Source organism: Danio rerio, chromosome 25, assembly GCF_052040795.2.
Source record: "Danio rerio strain M-AB ecotype USA chromosome 25, GRCz13ab, whole genome shotgun sequence".
In the NCBI taxonomy this organism is placed as follows: Eukaryota; Metazoa; Chordata; class Actinopteri; order Cypriniformes; family Danionidae; genus Danio; species Danio rerio.
Window position 1 is genome coordinate 215,001 of NC_141045.1, and position 25,000 is coordinate 240,000.

General features: G+C 41.6%; 1 protein-coding gene across 50 annotated transcripts in view; it reads right to left on the reverse strand.

The window, feature by feature from the left end:
• The window catches only part of nrcamb (neuronal cell adhesion molecule b), a 67,301-nt gene that overhangs the window by 31,965 nt on the left and 10,336 nt on the right, over window positions 1–25,000 (reverse strand). For 21 of the 50 annotated variants that reach the window (XM_087311297.1, XM_087311282.1, XM_087311277.1 and 18 more), the window contains exon 2: window positions 13,023–13,065. The exons of 12 other annotated variants lie outside the window; for them this stretch is intronic. The gene's annotated coding sequence lies outside the window, so the exon portion shown is untranslated. Of the gene's footprint in view, window positions 1–13,022; window positions 13,066–14,573; window positions 14,665–25,000 lie in introns of those variants that run through there. 17 more of the 50 variants (XM_087311298.1, XM_087311283.1, XM_087311291.1 and 14 more) reach the window with 1 other exon arrangement.

Consider the following 25,000-nt stretch of genomic DNA (forward strand, 5'->3'; position numbering starts at 1 on the left):
ACACACACACACCAGAAGCTGAATCAACAGCTGAATCAACACGAATGAACTGAACCATGACTCATGACTCACCAGATGAAGATCAAACACCTGCTGAAAGAATCAGGATCTCCAGATGACACACACACACACACACACACACACACACACACACACACACACACGAGCTGATCAATACCACAGTGAGAGTGACTCAGTATAACAGCATGTGTGTGTAATGCAGAGGAGTACAGTAGAGTTATGATCACTGACATTAATATAGTTTATCAGCCAAATGACCTCTGCTGTCCAGACAATACTGTCAACACACACTCAGAAAACAACAGCATTTACTGTACAATATATTGATTTAATATTGACACACACTCATAATAATATGCCAGAGTTAGGGTTATGTGTTTTATTTCTGACCAACTGTGTCTCGACTGCAAAAATGGGATGTGTTCACTACAGGTCTGAAGTAAAACAGCCTTCTCTAACTCAATGTACAGCAAACTAAGCATTACACTGAGAGACTGATTGTAACAGTATTGTAACAGAATAAACGGCTTCAGTTTGTATGCAGCTTCTGTCAGTCGTGTGCTGTTTATTCTATAGTTTACAGTGAAACAGAAAGAGGTTTTGGGTCTGAATTTAAATTAGTGCATAAAAGTGTTATCACTGATTTCCACATGCCAATGATGATGAGTATAACAACAGAACAATAAAAAGAGAATCTTAAAAACTTCCAGTTCACCATGCAAATTACAATCAACATCAATCAGAGATGCATCTGAAATATTTTACAGTTATTAAATAAATTTACTGTAAATAAAAGGCACCAATTTCAATTAATTAATAATAATAATGAAACAATATTATTTAATGTTCTGGAATGTTCAAAGAAACATCTGTCTCTCCCTCTCTCTCTCCCTCTCTCTCTCCCTCTCTCTCTCTCTCTCTCTCTCTCTCTCTCTCTCTCTCTCTCTCTCTCTCTCTGTGTGTGTGGAACACAAAGGCATTCCATCATCAGCATACGTTTCCCATAAGCCCCTCATTAGCGTTTATAATTGCAGAGGCGGCATGCAAATACTCCTGTTTAGCATGTGAATGAGGGACCAATCAGCCGTCCTCTTATAAAATCAGCAGAGTTCAGTGCTTCTACAGCATTCAGGAGATGTAAAGGTCTCCTGAAGAGCTCTGATATCTGCCTTTTAATTCAGTGTTAGACAAACTCAACTGGAACATGAAGAGAGGGCGGGGCATAGAGTAGCCCCTCCTCTTTATAAAAGCAGCCAATAGCGCTGTGTTTTACTTACAGCTTTGCCAGTGAGAGTGGTTGAGCTCAAGCGAATCAAATGAACAGCCAATGAGAAGAAGGGGGCAGGGCATGTCAGATGCTAGAGAGCATCTGATTGGTCAGAAGATTTGATGAGAAGTATGAGGTGCTGACAGCGTCTGACTCCGCCCACCACTCAGCAGGTGCTGCATCTGAATGTGCGGTTTCAGACGCAGCCCATGTCTCCTTAAGCAAACACACCTGATTCAGATCATCAGCAGAGACTGACAGACCTGTAATGTGTGTGACAGACAGAGAAGACGTCCAAAACATGCAGAGCTGGTGCTCCTTAAGAGCATGGTTGAGAAACACAGCTCTAAATGCACATTTTGTCCTATTCTTGAAGCACACTAGATTGTAGACATCTTTAAAACTAGACTAACATCTAAATAACTGTTGTAATTTCACTTTACTGATTAATCAACAGACGCGGGTGAACAGAGCTCAGCTGCTTTACTGTAGATACTGTACACAGACAGATGCAGAGATACTAATGCACTAGTACATGACTGCACATATGAAGCGGTGCTGAAGGGGTTAAAGACTCTCCTCTAGTGTTTCTCCTCCTCAAGGACTCTCCTCTCCTCTCCTCTCGTCTTCTTTCACTGCTGTTGTTTTCCAGATGATGGAGAGTAAATGTTTACACAGCGCTTGATTCTGCCTCAACTCTGAATTCATGAACATGCTCTCTCTCACGGGTGCATGAACACACACACACACACACACACACACACACACACACACACACACACACACACACACACACACACACACACACACACACACACCACACACACACACACACACACACACACACACACACACACACACACACACAGTTGGCAGAGTGTTAAAGAAGCGCTCCTCGTTAGCATGCAGAGGGACAGATCATGTACAGCTCTCACAGCAGCACACACTCATCTCAGCGCATTATAGAGTTACACCACACACACACACACACTACACGCTAGAAGATTTACATCTCATACTTTACACACTAAACATCAGTCATCAAAACTCACAAGATCAGATGTCACAATTTATTAGTTATAAAAAACTGTGAAAATAGTGTGAGTGAATAAAACATTTCTGCTGTATTTCTGTTTTTATTTGGTTTAAATCCTCTATGAAGTTATTGTATTTTTTTGTTTTAAAATTATTTCATTAAAACTACATTTATTTTAAAATGTTTTAAACTTGATTTTAATCTTATGTACCCATTTCTTTTCAGCTCAATAGTTTTAGGGTTTTACATTTTCTGTATTAATTTAAACTTTTCGATTACTGTTTTACATTTATATTAATTTAAATAAGTTTGTGTTATTTTTTTATTATAACTAACTAAACCAACATTTTTATTAAATGACTAATTTAACTTATTTCCATTTTTCAAGTGACCTTTTCTTTTTTTATGATTATTTTAATTTTATTTTATTTTTAACTATTTAAACTAAATAATTTTTTTAATGCATTGAACTTATTTTTATTTCAAGTAACCATTTCTTTTCAGCTCGATAGTTTATATTTCTGGCATTTTACTTTTTCTTTTTACATTTAGATTACTTTTACATGCACATAAAGTTTATTTTAGTTTTAGTTTTAAAGTATTACTAAGTAGTAATTAAATCAACATTTTATAAATTTCGATTTTTTTAAGCAACATTTTCTTGTCAGCCTAATTTGAATATATCTGCTTGATTTCTCTATATATTTGTTGATAAATCCTCACTGTAGTAATGCTGCTTCCTCCACTGAATGTCTCCTGACTGAAGAAAGCTGCTATATTTGCTCTGAATAAGCTGATTTTCCTCGAGCGAGGGCTGAATAATCCTTCATTCTCATCAGATCACTCAGCTTTCATATGCTGATTATGACCGCTCATTTGCATATGCAAATATCTCCAGCCAAACTCCGCAAACACAGCTACTGCTGAAGAGTTACAGTGATCAGCAGAGCTCGCGTCTGATTGGCCGGAATCACCAAGGCTGAAATTATATATGCGAGCGGCGCTGATCAATCATTGGCCGGCGGTGTCGTATCCATGGCGATGCATGTTCTCCAGAAATCCGCATCCTGCTTAGTGTTGTTGACCTTTTCAATAAAGTAAAGGGAAACAAGACGGAGCCGCGTCCTGAATGAGGGAATGAAAACTGAACACAACCGGCTCACACCAACACTAAACTACACAACACAACTACTCTGATCCAACACATGACCTGTAACCCTTCAGTCTGCATACAGCTACTCCAGCTCTGTGTGGACGGCACTCGTCACTTCATATTACCCAATGCACACCATGCTGTAAGTCAGTGTTTCTCAACCACGTTTCTGGAGGACCACTGGCTCTGCACATGTCCTTAACCAAACACACCTGATTCAGATCATCAGCTCATCAGCAGAGACTGACAGACCTGTAATGTGTGTGACAGACAGAGGAGACGTCCAAAACATGCAGTGCTGGTGCTCCTCCAGGAGCGTGGTTGAGAAACACTGCTGTATGTGATCAGCCAAGTCAATACAATAAACTGATGTGAATGGATGTACAGCACACATGATCGTGTTCAGCTGATCAGTGTTGATGATGTTTGTCATTCGGTGACCATGTTCATTCATTCATTTTCTTTTCGGCTTATTCCCTTTATTCATCAGGGGTCACCACAGCGGAATGAACCGCCAATTATTTCACTATATATTTACACAGCGGATGCCCTTCCAACTGCAACCCAGTACTGGGAAACACCCATACACACTTATTCTCACACACACACACACACACTCTGGCCAGTGTAGTTGATCAGTTCCCCTATAGCGCATGTGTTTGGACTGTAACTGGAGCACCCGGAGGAAACCCACGCCAACATGCAAACTCCACACAGAAACACCAACTGACCCAGCCATGACTCAAACCAGAGACCTGAGTGCTGTGAGGTCACAGTGCTAACCACTGAGCCACCGTGCCGCCACTGAACATATTCATATTTAGCAATAAAACGCAGCCTAAAATATTTGAGATATGAAAAGACACATATATATTTTTTCTGGAAGCATGCAGTATATACTGGCCCCAAAGTGAGCTATATGGGTCAAACTGGTTTAAATGTTGTCATCTCTGAATAAATAACAGTGGTATATTTGTAAAACAATAAGATTATTGAATAAATGATGTGCATTTGATGCTTCATTCAGTTTAATTTCTTAACAGAAAGCAATGCATTGTATGAAAAAAGGTTTGTGTACAAGAAGACGACACACAAACACTGAAGAACACAACACTGCACACTCAGAACCCACTGCACACATCAACATAACAATAATAATAATAATGACAAAATGTTAAAATATTATTGGTCTACATAGAAAAGAATTATCGAGACAGCATATTGCCATATCACCCAGCCCTAATTATTACAGCACTTCACACACACACACACACACACACACACACACACACACACACACACACACACACACACACACACACACACACAAAAAATGTTCATCAATAACCTTCATCATCTTGATCATAACTGCTAATCAATGATAATAGCCTACTGTATTATTATTATATAAAATAAATAAATAAATGATTATATATGAACACACACACACACCCTTACAGTCCCCGATATGACACACATTACAGATAAACTACACACAATTCAATTCAAGTAGACGAAAACACTAAACTATAGCAAGACCTTCAGTGAACAGCACACACACACACACACACACACGCGCACACACACACACACACACACACACACACACACACACACACACACACACACACACACACACACACACACACACACACACACACACACACACACACACACACACCTGAAGCCTCATTCCTCAGCCCTGATCTGGAACAGGCTGATCTTAATCTGGCACACTATCTAGGGCAGATGAATGAAATAGGACACATCCAAGAACACCTTCTCAGATCCACACACACACACTTACACACACACACACACACACACACACACACACACACACACACACACACACACACACACACAACACTAGACTGACCCTAACCTTACAGTGGTTAGTGATGGTGTGTGTCTCTGTATATGTGTGTGTGTGTGTGTGTGTGTGTGTCTGCAGAGGTTTCCAGAGTGCTGATAGTGGTCATGGTGAGACAATAGCAGCGGCCGCAGCGGTCAGCACATCCTTAATCCACTATTGAGCACAGATGATGCTGGAATGAGGGCAGTGAATGAGGAAAGAGCAGCGTATGCTCACTGTATGCTAACCCTCGACATTAGCATCACAATCCCTGCCGGACCCCTCCATCACACCAACACACACACACACACACACACACTCCTGTCTCTGTGTGAGCGACTGAACCTTGTATTTCAAATGTCCCCACAAGTATAGTTAAACCAGTAAATGTTAAGTGTGTATGTTGATTGTTTTGGTCTACATGAAGAAAAGTGTGTGTGTGTGTGTGTGTGTGTGTGTTTGTATGTGTAAATCTGTATTTGTCAGTGTGGGAGTGAGTCAGTGTGTTTTAATGTGTTAATGTGTGTGTGTATCAGATGAACCCCTCATTGATCCATATGAAGGCTCTGTGACTGCAGCAGTGTTTCAGCAGTGTGTATTTCAGCAGTGTGTATTTGAGCAGTGTGTATTTGAGCAGTGTGTATTAAAGTGGTGTTCATTAAAGTCGTGTCCGCCTCCACCTGCGCGTCTCAGAGGCTCTCCGGGTTCCTCCCACTCAGCAGGCCTGAGAACAGTATAGAGACTCTCCGAAATAAAGACGGCTCATTGTGAGAGCGCTCAGACCCATCCGGCCTCCATTGTGCGGCTAACACACAAACCTGACACCCTACACACACGTGAAGGAGGACAGACAGATGGCATTGTGTGACTATGAAGAGACGCTTCATATAACACACACACACACCTCAGTGGAGCTGACGACACAGGAGAACTGAACTCAACAACACACACATATAACACACACCACACTCAACTCAACAGTTATTGCATTATTAGTACACTTCTTTATCTTGGGCTTGAATCTCTCCAGCTCCACATGTTTGACTCGGCACACAGCAGATACAGAGGCCTAAAGCAGATCCCTGTGGCACTCCACACTATAGACCACTTCAGTGCGGTGAAGCCACTGACCCTCAACATTTCCTGCTTTAGTCAAACTATTGCATACCTGTAACAAGAGGCAATCCAATCATAATGTAATGTTAAAGCAGCTCTCATAACATCATTGATCAATATGAGGCTCTTTCTGGATTCTCGGAAGCTGTAGACATTAAACATGTACAACAGGAAATGTGCTGCGACCATTGCTATTGTTTACATCATCAAAACGGTCTACATCAGGGTTAGACTACACAAATAAACAATGTTGAGGATCAAACAGGTGGCACTTAAACCATCTTAAAGATGATCAATGAGTTACTGCTAATATTAATTATAATAATTATATATATATGAAGATCAATTAAAGCTAATGTTGACTTCTGAAAGTGCAACTAATGTTGAAAAACTGGACAAGTTATGCTAAAAATACAGTTTAAATCCTAGTAATCAACTGCATTTTACAGTACAGTCACAGACAACTTCTATTAACTTCTGAAATGTAATCATATTTGATAGTTTTATCATGTTTGTGAAGCAGAACTGAGAGAAACATCTCTCTTAAAATCTGTAACTCCTCCAAGCAGTGCTCATCAGTCGGCCATATTGCAGAGCGGGATGTAAACAAAGCCCAGTGAACCAATCAAAGCAGATCATTGGTGCTGAACATGATCCAGTATTGTCATGATTCGGGCTGCACTAATCTCTCAAGACATTCTAATCAGGACATTTAGAGGACTGTAGACTGTGTAAAGTAATAACCACAGCCAAACTTTGCTATGTTTGTAAAACAATCAGAATGATTGAGGGAGTTTAGTAGCTAAAACATCTTTAACAATTAAGGTTTACAATGCAAATGCAATCAGATCCACTGGTTTGGTAAAGAATTTCAGAACAAGAATCTCCAGCAGGGTTTCTACAGGCGTCATCAAGTCAGATTTAAGACATTTAAAGACCGTTATAAACTAAATTACAGACTTGCACAAGGCTAAACACTGAGCATTCTTAAAAATGGCAAAGTTTAAACATTGGGTTTTTTGTTGTTTAATGGATATGCTCCAGCTCCATTGTGTGAGTTAGGGACACACAAGAACAATAATGGTCGAGCAACCCGATCTGTTACCAGGGGAGACTGTGCTGTGCAGTTCAGACGCACAACTTTTGCACAATCAGTCTTCTCTGTTAGAGCCGGTCATTATTCTATGGATTTAAGGGCGGATACAAAATATTCAGCTTTTAAACACGAGTTAAAGAAAAGGCTAAAAGCAAATCAAGTGTGTAGTCACATGTGATTCTTTCGTCTAACTTTTGAAGAAATTCTTATTACATGTTTTATCTCCTTGTCATATGTAACTTTACTGATTTTGTATGTGTGATGATGTGTTTTTGATTTTAGGTTGCCTTTTAAAATCTGGCAGGGGGCGACAGATGAAAATTAGCCCTTGTGGCTAACTCTGGCTTATTTACAGTTTCACTGTTTAATAATGAGTATTCAATCATTCATTCATTCATTTTCTTGTCGGCTTAGTCCCTTTATTAACCCGAGGTCGCCACAGCGGAATGAACCGCCAACTTATCCAGCAAGTTTTTTACGCAGCGGATCTCTGGGAAAATAATGAGCATTGTCCCTGTTGAATAAAATAAATTCAAAATCAAGATAAACCGTGTTGGCAATACATTGTTAATAAACACATTTTGGTGAAACTTTTATTGAGCGGGCATGATGGTGATTGGGTGCATGTTGGCCAGATTGCGCAGCTTTACATGGATATAGAAAAATTAAAAGCTGTTGATGAACACAATATTGCAGAGATTTTAAGACTGTTTACAGGGTATATGCAGGAATCCTAAAGATAATTTCAATACCGCTTTAAGACTTTTTAAAGACTTTCTCTGAATATTTTAAGATTTCATCGACACTTCAGGTTTTAATCAGTATCAAACCTTTCACTTAATAAACATTTATTCATTTATTTTCTTGTCGGCTTAGTCCCTTTATTAATCCAGGGTGGCCACAGCGGAATGAACCGCCAACTTATCCAGCAAGTTTTTACACAGTAGATGCCCTTCCAGCCGCAACTCTGGGAAAAAAAAGTTAATAAACAGTAGTAATTAAATAAAAGAATAGAGCACATCTGTAGCTTGGACGGATGCATCTTGTTAATATCAGGAGGAAAATAAATATATTTACGCTTTTTTTTTTTACACTCAAACACTTTGGACGATGCTTGAACTAAATTTAAGACCTGGTAAAAATGTGATTAGGATTTTTAAACACCTTTCAGGGTCTTAATTTTCTCATAATTGCTTGATCAATTCTTTTAATTCTTTTAGAGAGCCCACAGACACCCTGATTGAAGGACTACAATTTTGTTTCTTAAATTTCAGGACATTTTAAGTCTTTAAGACCCCTCTGACACCCTGTCAACAACACTCATGTTTACTAGCATCATTTCCCCTCAAACAGCTGAAATATTAGACTAATGTCTTCATTAATACTGCTCATACAGTACGTGTGTTTAAGCACCTATTCAACTCACTGTGCCCCCTTTCTGCTGATTAAGCCCTTCTCTATATGATTAAGCAGCTTCCACATGTTTCCTCTGTGGTCTGGACTGTATAAATATGTAAAAAGTGCATTCAGCTTTACATGAACAGCACAATCATGCTGTAGTCTGTCGTCTATAGATGCAGAGCGAGTGTGAGATGTGGATATTCCTCCTGATCTTCACTCATTCTCTGTGGGGTTTGTCCTCATTCACTGCTGCAGGTGAACTGAATTGAATAGTTTCTCCTTCACTGAACTCAAAAGCCCGAGAGCAACAAAAGCTCATTCAGAGTGTGAGAAAAGCAGATCAGCGCTGACGGACAGACTTCATCTTCACAGCAGAGCTCTACATGCTGACTGCAGAGGAGTGTGAGAGCACACAGAGTCAGCTGACGGCTCGGAGACTGATGTGTGTTATACTGAAGAGTAATGCCAACATCTGGAGCTCTCTGTGCTGAGCTGAGCTGAGCCCTGCTGAAGTGCAGATGTTCACTCACTCAGACAGAATGCAGACATGAGGCGGCACGGTGGCTCAGTGGTTAGCACTGTGGACTCACAGCACTCAGGTCTCTGGTTTGAGTCTCAGCTGGGTCAGTTGGTGTTTCTGTGTGGAGTTTGCATGTTCTCCCCGTGTTGGTGTGGGTTTCCTCCGGGTGCTCCGGTTTCCCCCACAGTCCAAACACATGCGCTATAGGGGAACTGATCAACTACACTGGCCGCAGTGTATGGGTGTTTTCCAGTCCTGGGTTACAGCTGAAAGGGCATTCGCTGTGTAAAACATATGCTGGAATAGTTAGTGGTTCATTCCGCTGTGGTGACCACTGATAAATAAGGGAAAGCTAAGCTGAAGGAAAATGAATGGGCACTCTCATAGACACACACAGAGAAATACAGCAGTCCATCTGAGGGAATGTAGCAGATAATCTCAGTATAGTGGAGTGTGATGCTATCAGACACTGAACTGCATCTTGTCAGCAATGCACTGATATTATATGCAATGCATTACAGTTTAAACTCATATATTAATGCCATTAGCCGAATGTTTCTGACTCACTTCACACTGCAGCAGGACGAGATAACAGAAAATGAGTGAGTTTAGAGAATTATGAATATGAATGGATCTAAAATAGACTTTTTATCATTTAATTAGATTTCTGAGGCCATTGGCAGATTGAGTTCATCAAATTTTAAGCATGAAGTCACTTTTCCATCCACCTTTTCCTTCAAATGTTAAGAAAATGAGGCAACATTTATTTAGTTATTAAGTTTGCAATGCAGTTCATCTGTATATGTGTTATTTATTTCAGCATGCCATCATAAATCTGTTGTCTTTAAAATATGGCTGAATGATCTGCAAGCTACTTTGATCATCTGAAACACACATTCATGTCACTTCTATTGCAATATGCATGTTATTTATTTAAATATATTAATATTGATGATGTTGCAGATTCAATGCATCTCAAATATATTAAATTTAATATATTGAAAAACACATTACAGTTAAATAATCAAGCTTTTACATGTGCTTTAGTCAACACATCAAAACCAGTGTGCTGTAAATTAACCAAACAATTAAAAATAATACATTTCCACACTATTAATGTGATATTATTGCACAATACACTCTTTAAAAGTGTTTTAAATGCTTGAAAAATGTCTTTTTATTTCATTAATACTGCATTAAATGCACACTACAGGTTAAGTGCACTTCTTTTCAACAGGGTCATGTTTATGATCAACTCACATGATCACAGCAGCTTATGAATACAAGAAATCTACAAGAAGACAATCACACACATTCTGCTGATGTTAAAAACATCACACACTTACTATACCCCAAACACAGCAACCATTGATCTACTTCTGATAGGCTAATCACCTGCAGTAAGCCCCGCCCACTGAAACAATCTCCCTAAAACACTGAGCGACGCCCCGCAGCTCCTTCAGACACCCACATGACCCGTCGCCGCCTCCGACAGCCAATCAGAGGCCAGCTGGATTTATGAATGATGAGCATGCACAGCGGCAGCTTATTGAAGATCTACAGCTCATTTATATGCTAATGACTCATGTTTATTCATCACTTTTGTCAAGCGCTTCGGCATATTATTGCAAACACATTCCGATCATACTTCATTCTGTCTGCTGAATGAACACACACACACACACACACACACACACACACACACACACACACACACACACACTCGTCTGCTTGACTATATTAGCGAGCTCATCTCACACTTGTTTTGTTTTTCTCTCAGGCTGATGATGATATCCTCCAGCTCTACACACACACTCAGAGGAACACTGGAGCTGAACAGAGACATGATTAACGAGTGTGTTTAAGCAGACGTGACATGTTAGATCCCCACACTACACAGATGATGACAGCATTAATGGGTGAAACAAGTGCACTCAAAAGACAACAGCATGCTACAGGCTCTGTAAAGTCATAGTTCAGTAATATCACACAAGCGAGAGTGACGTTATCCTGAATATCAGCACACGTCAGTTATTCCACACTAGAGTTCACACTGCGGGAGCTACTTTACATTTCACACACAATACTGATCATTTAAAACAGATATAACTCAACAAAAACTCGATCATTTGTGTTTCTCAGAGCGACACTCAACTGAGTGCTCCTGAAGGAATCAGTTCTGAATGAATCATTTGACTCAATTATTGAACCAAATGAATCATTCATTTTCCTTCAGATTAGTCCCTTTATTCATCAGGGGTCGCCACAGAGGAATGAACCGCCAACTATTCCAACATATGCTTTACACAGCGGATGCCTTTCCAGCTGCAACCCAGTGCTGGCAAACACCCATACACACTCATTCACACACACTCATACACTAGTGCCAGTGTAGTTGATCAGTTCCCCTATAGCGCATGTGTTTGGACTGTGGGGGAAACCGGAGCACCCGGAGGAAACCCACACCAACACGGGGAGAACTTGCAAACTCCACACAGAAACACCAACTGACCCAGAGTGCTGTGAGGTGAGACCTGAGTGATGTAAGGCCACAGTGCGACACCACCGCGTCACCGTCTTGCTCTTAAATGAATCAATCATGCATATTTCTATAGTGGATGAATTATTTAAGTTTATTTGAGTTTAACCAACAAGTTCATATCAAGTGAGTTCTGTTTAATTCTCAACATTGTGTTTTTCTGTTTCACCAATGAAAATAGTTTAAAAAACATGTTTCTTTCCTGAAAGAATCTGTTTCTGAATGAATCAATTGAGTCAGTGATTCAGTGATTCTTAAACACTCACTAGCTGAATCACCTATACTGAATGAATCATTTAAAGTGATGACTCAGTGAATCGCTCATTAAGACTGCTCTTTACACACAACACCTTTACCTGTCACAGGATTTCTGAAAACTCTCACTCAAAATACAAAACTAGACAGCAGATCTCCAAAACCAGAAGCGGTTTCTCAACAAACTCTCAAAACACCACACACAATGCTCTACTGAAACACACACAAATCTACCAGGAAGCCAGTTGCTTTCCTTTTCCAAACACAACCAATTAAACGCTGGAGTCATTCACACACGCACACACACACGCACACGCCCACACACACACACGCACGCACGCACGCACACACACACACACACACACACTGCTCAAATGTGGAAACACTCATGTCTGAATGACCACTAACCGATCTGTGTTACTGTAGTATAGGCGTGTGAATATGTGAATAAACAGGTTTCTGTAATGAACATTAGATATGAGCTTAAAGAGCTTTAGATCATCAGTGTTGGCATGCTGTGTACAAACATCCACTATTATTAGAGAAGCGTCTGCCATTTGATGCGGATGCTTGATTCTGACGTGTGTTTCTGGCATTCTGAATGCAGTGTTGGATTCTGATGGAGAAGTGAGGCGTTCTGCATGTGCAGTGTTGAGAACAGTGTGTGTGGAGTTTTGATAAGAGATGACACTGTTTTGAAAAAGACACACTGCTCATTCCTGAACGCAGAACAATCGCCACAAATAACCCAGAGTAAACTCACCAGAGAAGATCAGCTCGCGCTGTTCTGCACAGATGAGAAGAACCTGCAAACACACACACACACACACACACACACACACACACACACACACACACACACACACACACACACACACACACACACACACACACGGTCATTAAAACACAGCTCTGATCATCTGCTGTTTTACAGTTGAATGAATACACACTCAGATTCAGATGAACACAGATGAGAAACACTCGACACACTGATAATGATGATGATTTCTCCTCTTATTTGCTCTTTATTTCTATCTCCAGTGGCAGAATTCTGCTCTAGTGTTCAGCTTAAACTCACTCAGCTTTCAAACAGACAATAACACGATATAACACAACCATAAACACAATACATATCTGAATATTAGACAACAAAACAAGACAGAAACACTGAGGAGAGACCATACACACACTGAGGAAATGTGCAGATATTGCCCACAAGATCAAATAATAACACAACACAACACCACACACACACACACACACACACACACACACACACACACACACACACACACACACACACAAATAAACAAACTAACTCAAACTCAAACAAATACACACACACACACACACACATAAACTAAAACACACACAAATGGACTCAATCTTACACACACACACACACACACACCCACACAAACTCAAACACACATACACAAACCCAAACACACACATACACTCAAACACACACACACACACACACACACACACACACACACACACACACACAAATAAACAAACTAACTCAAACTCAAACAAATACACACACACACACACATAAACTAAAACACACACAAATGGACTCAATCTTACACACACACACACACACCCACACAAACTCAAACACACATACACAAACCCAAACACACACATATACTCAAACACACACACACACACACACACACACACACACACACACACACACACTCAAACTCAAACATACAAACAAATAAACAAACTAACTCAAACACACACAAACAAATACACACACCCACACACCCACACAAACCCAAACACACACAAACACCTACATAAACTCAAATACACAGGCACAAACACACACAAATAGACTTAATCTTACACACAAACACACACACACATACCCATACAAACAAATACACACACACCCACACACACACACACCCACACAAACCCAAACACACACAAACACCTACATAAACTCAAATACACAGGCACAAACACAAACACACACAAATACACTTAATCTTACACACAAACACACACACACATACCCATACAAACAAATACACACAAACTCAAACGCACACACAAACCCAAACGCACACACTCCACCACAGCAGCACAGTTTAAACATCTAGATGCAATATTTATGAATGCTCTCATGTATCCAGCAATGATCCTCCAGCAAACACACACACACACACACACACACACACACACACACACACACACACACACACACACACACACACACATAAACACATCTACACATCCAGAGATTAGTGGATCTACAGCTCAGTGTGTGTGTGTGTGTGTGTGTGTGCGGTCAGACCTGGCGAGTGTGTATCAGCAGCTCCAGCGGTCAGCATGTGTGTGTAGCCTGTGCGTGTGTGTGCAGCTCCAGAAGCGCAGTGAAAGTGTCCAGCAGCATCAGCTCTGACTGACCCCAGATCAGCACACACTCCGCCCCTCACAGCGGGAGCGGCCCGGCCCATTGTCACACACTCAATGGGGTTAAACATTTCCTGCTCTCTCAGCCCTCACCGTCTGTGTGTGTGTGTGTGTGTGTGTGTGTGTGTGTATTATTGTGTGTGGTTATTCATTACCCAGAGCGCCAGATTTACTCTCAGAACGCAACAAGTGTCAGTTCTGCAGCATCACGAGCTCAAACACTGCAGGAACTACAGCCAAACACACCTGAAAACCGCAGTGTGACAGTGTTTAAGTGTGTGTGTGTATAGTGATTTACGCAGTGTAGACGGGGTCAAAGCTGCTGTACAGAGATGAAGAGGCGGAGGATGAAGCCAGACGAGTGTATTTGTGTCAGTTCAGTATGATGCTGGATGGTTCTGCTGAGAGGAATGAGTGGAGTTGAATATGAAGGTCAGTGTTGAGGGATGAGCAGCCGCTCTGCTTTAGTTAAACGACACCGCAGGTGAATCTGCAGAACTGCAGTACAAGCATGACGAAAATCACTCAACATGCAAATCATCAACCACAATACATCTTCACACACTGCTTTCAACATTCAGATTAGGATTTGGGTCAAACTGCATTAAACTGGACTAGAGGAACACACACACACACACACACACACACACACACACACACACACACACACACACACACACACACACACACACACACACACACACACACACACACACACACACACAGCTGCAATGATGTTTGTACAGTACAGACTGGGCTTCTTTTGGGTTTAGTCCCTGTATTCATCAGGGGTCGCCACAATGGAATGAACCGTCAACTATTCCAGCATATGTTTTACACAGCACATGCCCTTCCAGCTGCAACCCAGTACTGGAAAACACCCATACACACTCATTCACACACACACACACACACACACACTCATACACTAGTGCCAGTTTAGTGGATCAGTTCCCCTATAGCGCATGTGTTTGGACTGTGGGGGAAACCGGAGCACCTGGAGGAAACCCACACCAACACGGGGAGAACATGCAAACTCCACACAGAAACATTAACTGACCCAGCCGGCACTCAAACCAGTGACCTGAGTGCTGTGAGACCAGTGCTCTACCCACCGCACCACCTCACAGACTGTATCCCCCCGCTCCTCCACCCTCACTGTACACACTCTGCACTTCTGCATCTTCACAGTACTTTATCAGCCCTTTCCTTCATGGAGACCGAGAGATGTCCACACAAGGTCAACATTTACTGGTTTGGGTATAGTTGTGGGGACATTTGGTACTTACAATATGAGGAAAACAAGTTACACACACACACACACACACACACACACACACACACACACACACACACACACACACACACACACACACACACATTTCCCTCTCCAGCTGTTGTGTCTCCTGTATGAAGGAGCAGATGTGTGTGTGTATGTGTGTGTCCTGCTGATGGGAAAGTGTTTATTGGTGTCATTAGGAGAGTGTGTGATGTGTGTGTGTGTGTGTGTGTGTGTGTGATAGGTCTGTGCTGCTGAACAATGGAGGCTGATCTCTCTTTCAGAGCTCCTCTATTCTCTGTGTGAGCGCCGCTATAAAGCCCATTCACTGACGAAACACAAGCCAGAGCTTCTGCAGCGCTGCACACACAATCACCACACACACACACACACACACACACACACACACACACACGTACACACACACACACACACACACACAAACCTGCACTACTGCACACACAATCACCACACACACACACACACACACACAAACCTGCACTACAGCACACACAATCACCACACACACACACACACACAAACCTGCACTACTGCACTGACATACAACACACACCTAAATTACACTTACTACACACACGCGCTTTACACAAACATCTAACTCACACTAACTAAATACACACACACACACACACACACTTCAACCTAAATTACACTTTATACACACAAATATTTAACACAAACATATAACTACACACAAACACACACACAAACACACACACAAGTACCTCACAACAACTACACTTTTACACACTTCAAACCTAAGTCACTTCAACTACACACACACACGCACAAACACAAACGCAAACACATGTGCATGCACATGTGTTTGTGTGTGTGTTTGTGTGTGTGTGTGTCTGTGTTTAAGTGAGCGTATGATTGAGCATGTGTGTGTGTGTGTGAGAGAGAGAGTAATTGTGTGTGTGTGTGTGTGTGTGTGTGTGTGTATGTTTGAGCGAGTGTATGAGTGTGTGTGTGTGTATTAGTGTGTTTGTGTGTGTGTGTTTGTGTGTGTATGATTGTGCATGTGTGTGTTTGTTCTAGTTAGTGTATAATTGTGCATGTGTGTGTGTGAGTAATTTTGTGTGGGTGTGTGTGTTTGAGTGAGTGTATGTGCATATAATTGTGCATTTGTGTGTGAGAGTGAGTAATTTTGTGTGTGTGTGTGTGTGTGTGTGTGAGTGTATGATTGTGTATGAGTGTGTGTGTGTGTGCGAAAAATTGTCTGTGTGTGTGTGTGAGAGAGAGAGAGTAAGTGTCTGATTGTGCATGTGTGTGTGTGTTTGATTCAGTGTATAATTGTGTAAAAGTGTGTGTGTTTGTATGATTGTGTATGGGTGTGTGCATGATAGTTTATGATTGTGTATGTGTGTGTGTGTGTGTGTATAACTGTGTGTGTGTGTGTGTGTGTGTGTCACCATATCTCCCAGTATGAATGCAGCTGCTCTCTGATTGGCTGTTCAGATGCACAGGATTCTGGTTCCTCTCGAGTGTGTGTGTGTGAAGTGTGTGTGAAGAGCCCTACAGAGGGGCCCAAACCCGTACAGCAGCGCAGAACACAGTTTCTCTGAGCACAACCGTTTACAAACACACAAACAACACTAATGAACATTACAACAACAACAACAACAAACACTGAGATGTGTGGTGAAGAGGACACGGGATTAATCAAAACTAACAACATAACACAACCCTGCCCTGCTTTACACAACACTTTACATGCATAATGTACGCAAGACGTCAAGATAATGAGAATGAGAGTAAAATAAATGATATAAAGATGAGAAATCCTGCTGAAATGTGAAGATAGACTGTTTAAAACTGTGATTTCCCTCATGTTTCTTCTTCTCAGATAAGCAGCGCTGTGTGACGGCTGTATTAGTGGTGATGACCCGCCTGATGAACCCGTCTCTGCTCATCTGTGTCATCACACTGAGAATGTGGGCTAATTTAACAGGGAATTGGAGACTGTGAATCAATATGAAATGATTTTATCTGCGTGTTTTACGATCCGCGTGAGAGTATTGAGAGTGTGTGTGTGTGTGTGTGTGTGTGGAGGTAATGAACACGAGACGCCTCAGTATTAAAGCACACACTGATAAATGAAACTCCGTCCTGTGGGATTGAACTCTGCAGCCCAGCACACAAAACCAGGACAATGAGGCCCGTCCTGGAGGATATTTACAAGATTTACAGGCCAAATCTCATGGACAACACACACACACACGGAAGAAAGGCTTAGACTGGTTACCATGGGGCCAAATGTGAGGCTTTAAATGAGAAAGACACACAGAGACAGACGAGCGTGTCGGATCTGATGCACACAGATTCAATGACTCAAAGAGACAGACATGGAGACACGGCGGCCAATAAACACACTCACATACTGAGAAATGTGCACACTTATAACACACCACAACTGAACACAGGAAACACTAAAATAGCCTACACAAAATCTAAGAGTGTATCAACGATTAAACAGACAACAGAAGAATTCAAATGAAAAATAAAGTAGTTAAACATTCAGGAATCAGAGGTCATAATTAGACACGTGTGTGTGTGTGTGTGTGTGTGTGTGTGTGTGTGCTAATGAACACAGATGCTGAGGTGAACTTCAAAAGCAGATGCAGATCACAGGACAGCTTCAGGAGACTTTCATCTGCAGATCTTCAAACACGCCGGAGGAGCACAGATCTCTGCCAGATCATCAATATTCAGAAACATCCTAAAAACACCTGGAGCACCTCATTTAAACACACCTGGAACATCATAATAATCATACAGCAACACCATAAAAACACCTGAGACTGCACACCACCTCACTAAACACTCAAACAATTCAACATTAACAACACAGCAGCACCCTAAAACAAGCAGAACACCCCAACAACTGCACAATAACAACAACAACAACAACAACAACAACAACAACAACAACAACAACAACAACAACAACAACCAAACAGCAACACCCTGAAAACACACAAATACTTAAAAAACACACACAGAAACAGCTCAAAACATGCAGAAAAGCTTTAAACTGCACAGCAACACTAGAAATGTGCAGAATGCCTTAACAAGCAGAACCACACAGCAACACCACCCTCATAAACACACCCTGAACTCATAAACACCTAAAACCCTCAATAACCACACAACCACATCCTAAAACACCCCCTCAAAAACACCTCAACAACCACTTCCTAAAACACCTCAACAATCTCAACACCCACACCCAAACTACCACATAACAACTTCCTAAAGCACCCAGAAATCCAGAAAACCCCAACAATCACACATTAACACCGTAAAGCACACTGAACACCAAAACAACAGAACCCTCAACAACCACATCCTAAACACACCTCAAAAATCTCAACACCTGCACCAAAACAAGTCAAAAACATCCTGAACTCATAAACAACGTAACCGCTCAATAACCACATTCAAAAAACACTCGCCCCCCAAAAAACAACACCTGAAACACCTCAACAATCACACATTAGCAGCATTAAAGCATCCAGAATGCCTCAACACCCACACAGAATCAAGCAAAAACACCCAGAATACAAACATCCACACAACAACCTCTGAAACACTGAACACCTTTACAACAGATCCCCTAAACAACCACATCCCAAAAACACCTCAAAAATCTCAACAACTACATCCAAACAAGTTAAAAACACCCAGAACACGTCAACAACCACACAAGAACCCCACTAAAAACACACCAAACTCGTAAACAACGAAACCCCTTAACAACCACATCCTAAACACACCTCAAAAATCTCAACACCTACACCAAAGCAAGTCAAAAACACCCAGAACACGTCAACAACCACACAACAACTTCCTAAAACACCCCGAACTCGTAAACAACTGAACCGCTTAACAACCACATCCTAAACACACTCATAAAAACATCCAGAACACCTCAACAACACAACAAACACACACCACAAAAACACACCAAAGCTCAACAACTACAAACCAACTACCTCCCCAAAACACACTGAACAACACCCAAACAACTGAACCCCTCAACAACCACATCCTAAAATCACCCCAAAACACCTCATCAACCATCAAACAACCTCCTAAAAACACTGAACACCTAAACAACAGAACTCCTCAACAACCACATCCCGAAAACACCTGAAACACCACAACAACCACACAGCAACACCCTAAAGCAGGGCTATTCAAATTGGCGGCCCGCAGACCGAATCCGGCCCCCTGAGGCACTTTGTTCCGGCCATCCAAACAGTGTGACCAAGACATCAAAAATAAATTTAGTTCAGTCGACAAACGGCCGCTATAGTAATGAAGTGGCATGCGTCTGTTCAATAACAGCGCGAGCTGCAGGCTGCACAGAGCGTCAGTCGTCATAAGCGAGTGGTGCAGGCAGCCGAAAACATGTTTGTAGAAATTAAAGGCTATTTGAACAGTGCACTGATATCGTTAACAGGGATGCAACGAGTAGCCGATTTCACTATTAACTGCGCTTTAATTCGTCACAGTTTATTAATCGTAAAGTCTTCTCTAAGCTGCATTTCTGTTGCACAGAACGAAACGTAACCGCTGCAAAATGCCAAGTTGTCTGTGCGCTAGTTTAAAGTTTGAAGTACACCGAGGCTAATACACACGCACACAGGATTATCTGCAGCAGCCGTTCCCACATCACGTCTTTTATCACGTCTTTTACGCTTGCAGGTTTGTTATTTCTAATGTAAGAATATATGACAATATGCAGATGCCAGCGGAGCGACACACTTGCGTCTCTCAGGGCGCACACAGCAGAAAACATCTGACGGTGAGAGTTGTGCGTGCCTTTCAGTGCAATGTCAACAAAAGATATGTTAGGCGAGTTATTATTAAAATGATTAAGCATGAATACAGATGACAACAACAGTTAATCTAAATAGCTACTCACCTAACATAAAGCTTGAATTTACACTAGACGTGATAACAGTGAAATCATGAGTATTCTTTAGACTATTTAATCCTACAACCAAAATCTATATTGTTGCATCCCTAATTGTTACGCAGTTTAAACATATGAAAGTGTCTGAATGTAGAAGAGGCCTGCTTCAGCAATGCACTGCTTCTGTTGTGCTCTGAAATTCAACATTTGAATGTTTGAAAAAAAAAAAAAAAAAAAAAAGAAAAGTCTATTTTATAATGCACTGATTTTATGTAGTTTTAAAATACAATATATGAACATTTTAATGTAGAAAAAGCAGACAGAGTGGGTGTCTTAAGGAGCAATAATATACAGCATATGGGCTCTTATATGCCGTTGTGTCATCACTCATATAGCAGGTCATATCTCTGTGGCCCTTCGTTTGGGATGCTCTTTATGAACCGGCCCCCATGATGAACTAATTGAATAGCCCTGCCCTAAAGCAACCCAGAACCCCTCAACAACCACACCCTAAAAACATGTGACACCAACCGCACAGCAGCACCCTCACCCTCACCCTCACCCTCACCCCAGCTGCAACCCTGAGTAAACTGCAGTGAAGTGTTCTGCTTGTAGCTGTACAGCATGTCTCCATCCCTCATCTGCAGTATCGGGCGTCAGATCTGACTGATGTCAGTGTTTTACAGGCGCTGCTGCTGCTGCTGCGGGCGGGTCAGGAATGAGTTTATAATTTTTCCATTTGGTCTCAGTAAATCGGCCCATTCTCTGTGTGTGATCGATCTTCTATAGTCCAGAGGTAAAAGCTTCACACTATCGACCGGACACCATTAGGCCTGAAGCGCTGGGCTTTATGGATCTGGACACGGTCAAACACTCTGTGAATGTGGAGCAGGTCACAGATCAGTGTGAATAACAGAGGACATGTGACTGTGTGTGTGTGTGTGTGTGTGTGTGTGTGTGTGTGTGACATATAACTGAACGCATCGACAGCACCAGCTCACGATTTAATGAAGGACAACAGCAGAAACACACTCACTAACAGACGTGCATCACTGACTGTGAAGAGCTTCAGCATGCTCATCTCATCACTCGCTCTGTCCACATGCAGACATGTCAATCAGACTGATGCACAACAACACTGAAACACTGCACAAATCACCGGCTGATCACTCTTCATCAGTATTATGGGCAGTGTGCACACATATTCATGCATATTTTCACATGTGCACATCTGGGCTGTTTTATGCAATAAACCTAAACACAGGCAGTGTGTGTATCTGCTGTCAGAGACTCCGGCATGTTCACTGATGAGGGAGGGTTATTATCAGTCAATGTGTCTGACGCCATTAACACATCACTCACTGAGGTTCATCAACTGAAGCATCTTACATCACATCAGCTGCTGTAATTAGACACAGAACACTTCTGATTTACCAGGATTACTCTGATTAATTCAGACTGGGGCTGCTTCACAAGTGCAAGAGCTTTTAACCAGGCAATTAAGTGAGTGGGTGAGTCATTTGAGCTGATTCAGCGAGGGAGGGAGTCATCTGATCTGATTCAGTGAGGGAGGGAGTCATCTGATCTGATTCAGTGTGGGAGGGAGTCATCTGAACCGATTCAGTGATTGAAGGATTTATTTGAGCTGATTCATTGAGAAAGGGAGTCATCTGAGCTGATTCAGTGAGGGAGGGAGTCATCTGAGCTGATTCTGGAGGTCATCGGAGCATATTCAGTGAGTCACCTGAACTGATCCATTGAATGAGTGAGTCACCTAATCCGCTTTAGTGAAGAAATGAGTCATCTGATCTGTTTCAATGAGTGGGTGAGTCATCTGAGCTGATTCAGTGAGTTACCTGAGCTGATTCAGTGAGCAAGTGAGTCATCTGAGCTGATTCAAAGAGTGGGTGAGTCATCTGAGCTGATTAATTGAGAAAGGGAGTCATCTGAGCATATTCAGTGAGTCATCCGGGCTGATTCAGGGAGTCACCTGAGCTGTTTCAATGAGTAAGTGAGTCATCTAGGCCGAATCAGTGATTGAAGGATTCATTTCAGCTGATTAATTGAGAAAGGGAGTCATCTGAGCATATTCAGTGAGTCATCTGAGCCGATTCAGTGAGTCACCTGAGCTGTTTCAATGAGTGAGTCATCTGAGCCAAATCAGTGATAGAAGGATTCATTTGAGCTGATTAATTGAGAAAGTGAGTCATCTGAGCATATTCAGTGAGTCATCTGAGCTGGTTCAATGAATGAGTGAGTCATCTAAGCTGATTCAGTGAGTCACCTGTGCTGATTCAGTAAATGAGTGAGTCATCTGAGCTGATTCATTAGGTGAGGGAAACTGAACTAGATCAACAAACAGTCTAAATTAATAAAGTGAGTCATCTGATCTGATTCACACCATGGTTCAGTTCTGGCTCTTTTGAGTCATTTGATCAGATCAAATCATTTTACAGAAGATTTGATCTGATCAAGTCATCTGATCAAATCACCCCCCCCCCCCCACACACACACACACTAGAAAGGTTCCTACACAGTGTATATTTAAGAAATAGTAAGCATTTCACAGTCTCCTGGTTAACCGAGCATCAGTCCCTCAGTCTCCATGAGAAACACTCTAGTCAAACACACAGAATCATGGGGAAAGCTGAAGTGCACTGGTCCAGGCAGCAGTACGAGCCGCGTCTCCTTCACTGATTAATGATCAGATTAGCTGGATTAACACACACCAATCAGACTGAGCTGAAGAGCACTGACACACAACTAACCAGTTAGATAAACGAACATGAGTCTGCCAAACACACACACACACACACACACACACACACACACACACACACACACAAACACACACACACACACACACACACACACACACACACACACACACACACACACACACACACACACACACACACACTGTCAGGCTGAAGGGTTGTTGACTCCGCTGTCGGTCTCTGAGTGGATGATGGGTAATTTGGGCTGTTGTGTGTCCGTCAGCTGTCAGGCGCTGTTAGTCCAGTGTTTAAACACAGTCTGAAGGTCAGCACACAACACACTTATAAGAGCACTATCTAGGGGACACAAACATTACACCACACACCTCAAATCAGACACTGAGAGCGGAGATTAAGTCACTCATTAAATCACAGTTCAACTTTTATTAAATTCCTCAACACAACATGTCTCTGTAAATAATAATGAGTGCTGTTATGAATAACCGGGACTCATCAATAGGCCCAGACAGAATCTGTGCGTGCAGAATTCTGCAGATATTCAGCTCATCATTAATTCTGTTTATTTACTGGAGTAAATGTGTGTACATCTATATTTATTCAGCTTTAAATTACAGTAATATTATTGACTAATATGAAAATGCATCTGATTTATGTAGAATGCAGTGTGTACAGTGATATGTTCTGTCTTTAAGTAGAGGTGTTATATGAGAGACTGGCTTTGTTTATCAAATAAAGTGAATCTAATTGGATTTGCTTTTTAAACATTAAACAAAAGTTAAAGTAATATTATATTTTATTTCACATATTAAGGTTTTAGTTATGATACTCCTGAAATAATTTACAAATCCACAGATTTTTATCATAATTCTCCACAGAAAGAGCAAAAAAACAAAAATACAAAACCAGGCAGAAACAAACAGGCTGATTCTGTTAAGCTATCTTAGTTGTAAAGATGAAACGGTGTTGTTTCACTCATGCTGAAGTGTGTAGTGGTGTCTGTGTGTTAACTGCACTAATAAGAGTGTATGTTTGTGTATGTTTGTGTGTGTGTGTGTGTGGAGGGTCTGCTCAGCTGGAGCTCCAGGAATGTTTCTGCTCATCCGTCATGGCTGTAAAACCTCAACAGCTTCTTTCATTGCTCTTCACACCAAGAGCCAAGAATCAGCGCTTTCCCTTCACGCTTAACAGCAGCCAATCAGAACAGGGCCAGCACAAAGTCCAGAGTCTCCACTAATAACAGCAGCCAATCAGAATGGGCCCGGCTTAAAGTCCAAAGGCTCCACCAATCAGAACGGGCCCAGTACAAAGCCTGGAGGCTCCACCAATCAGAGCGCACAGGAAGCACT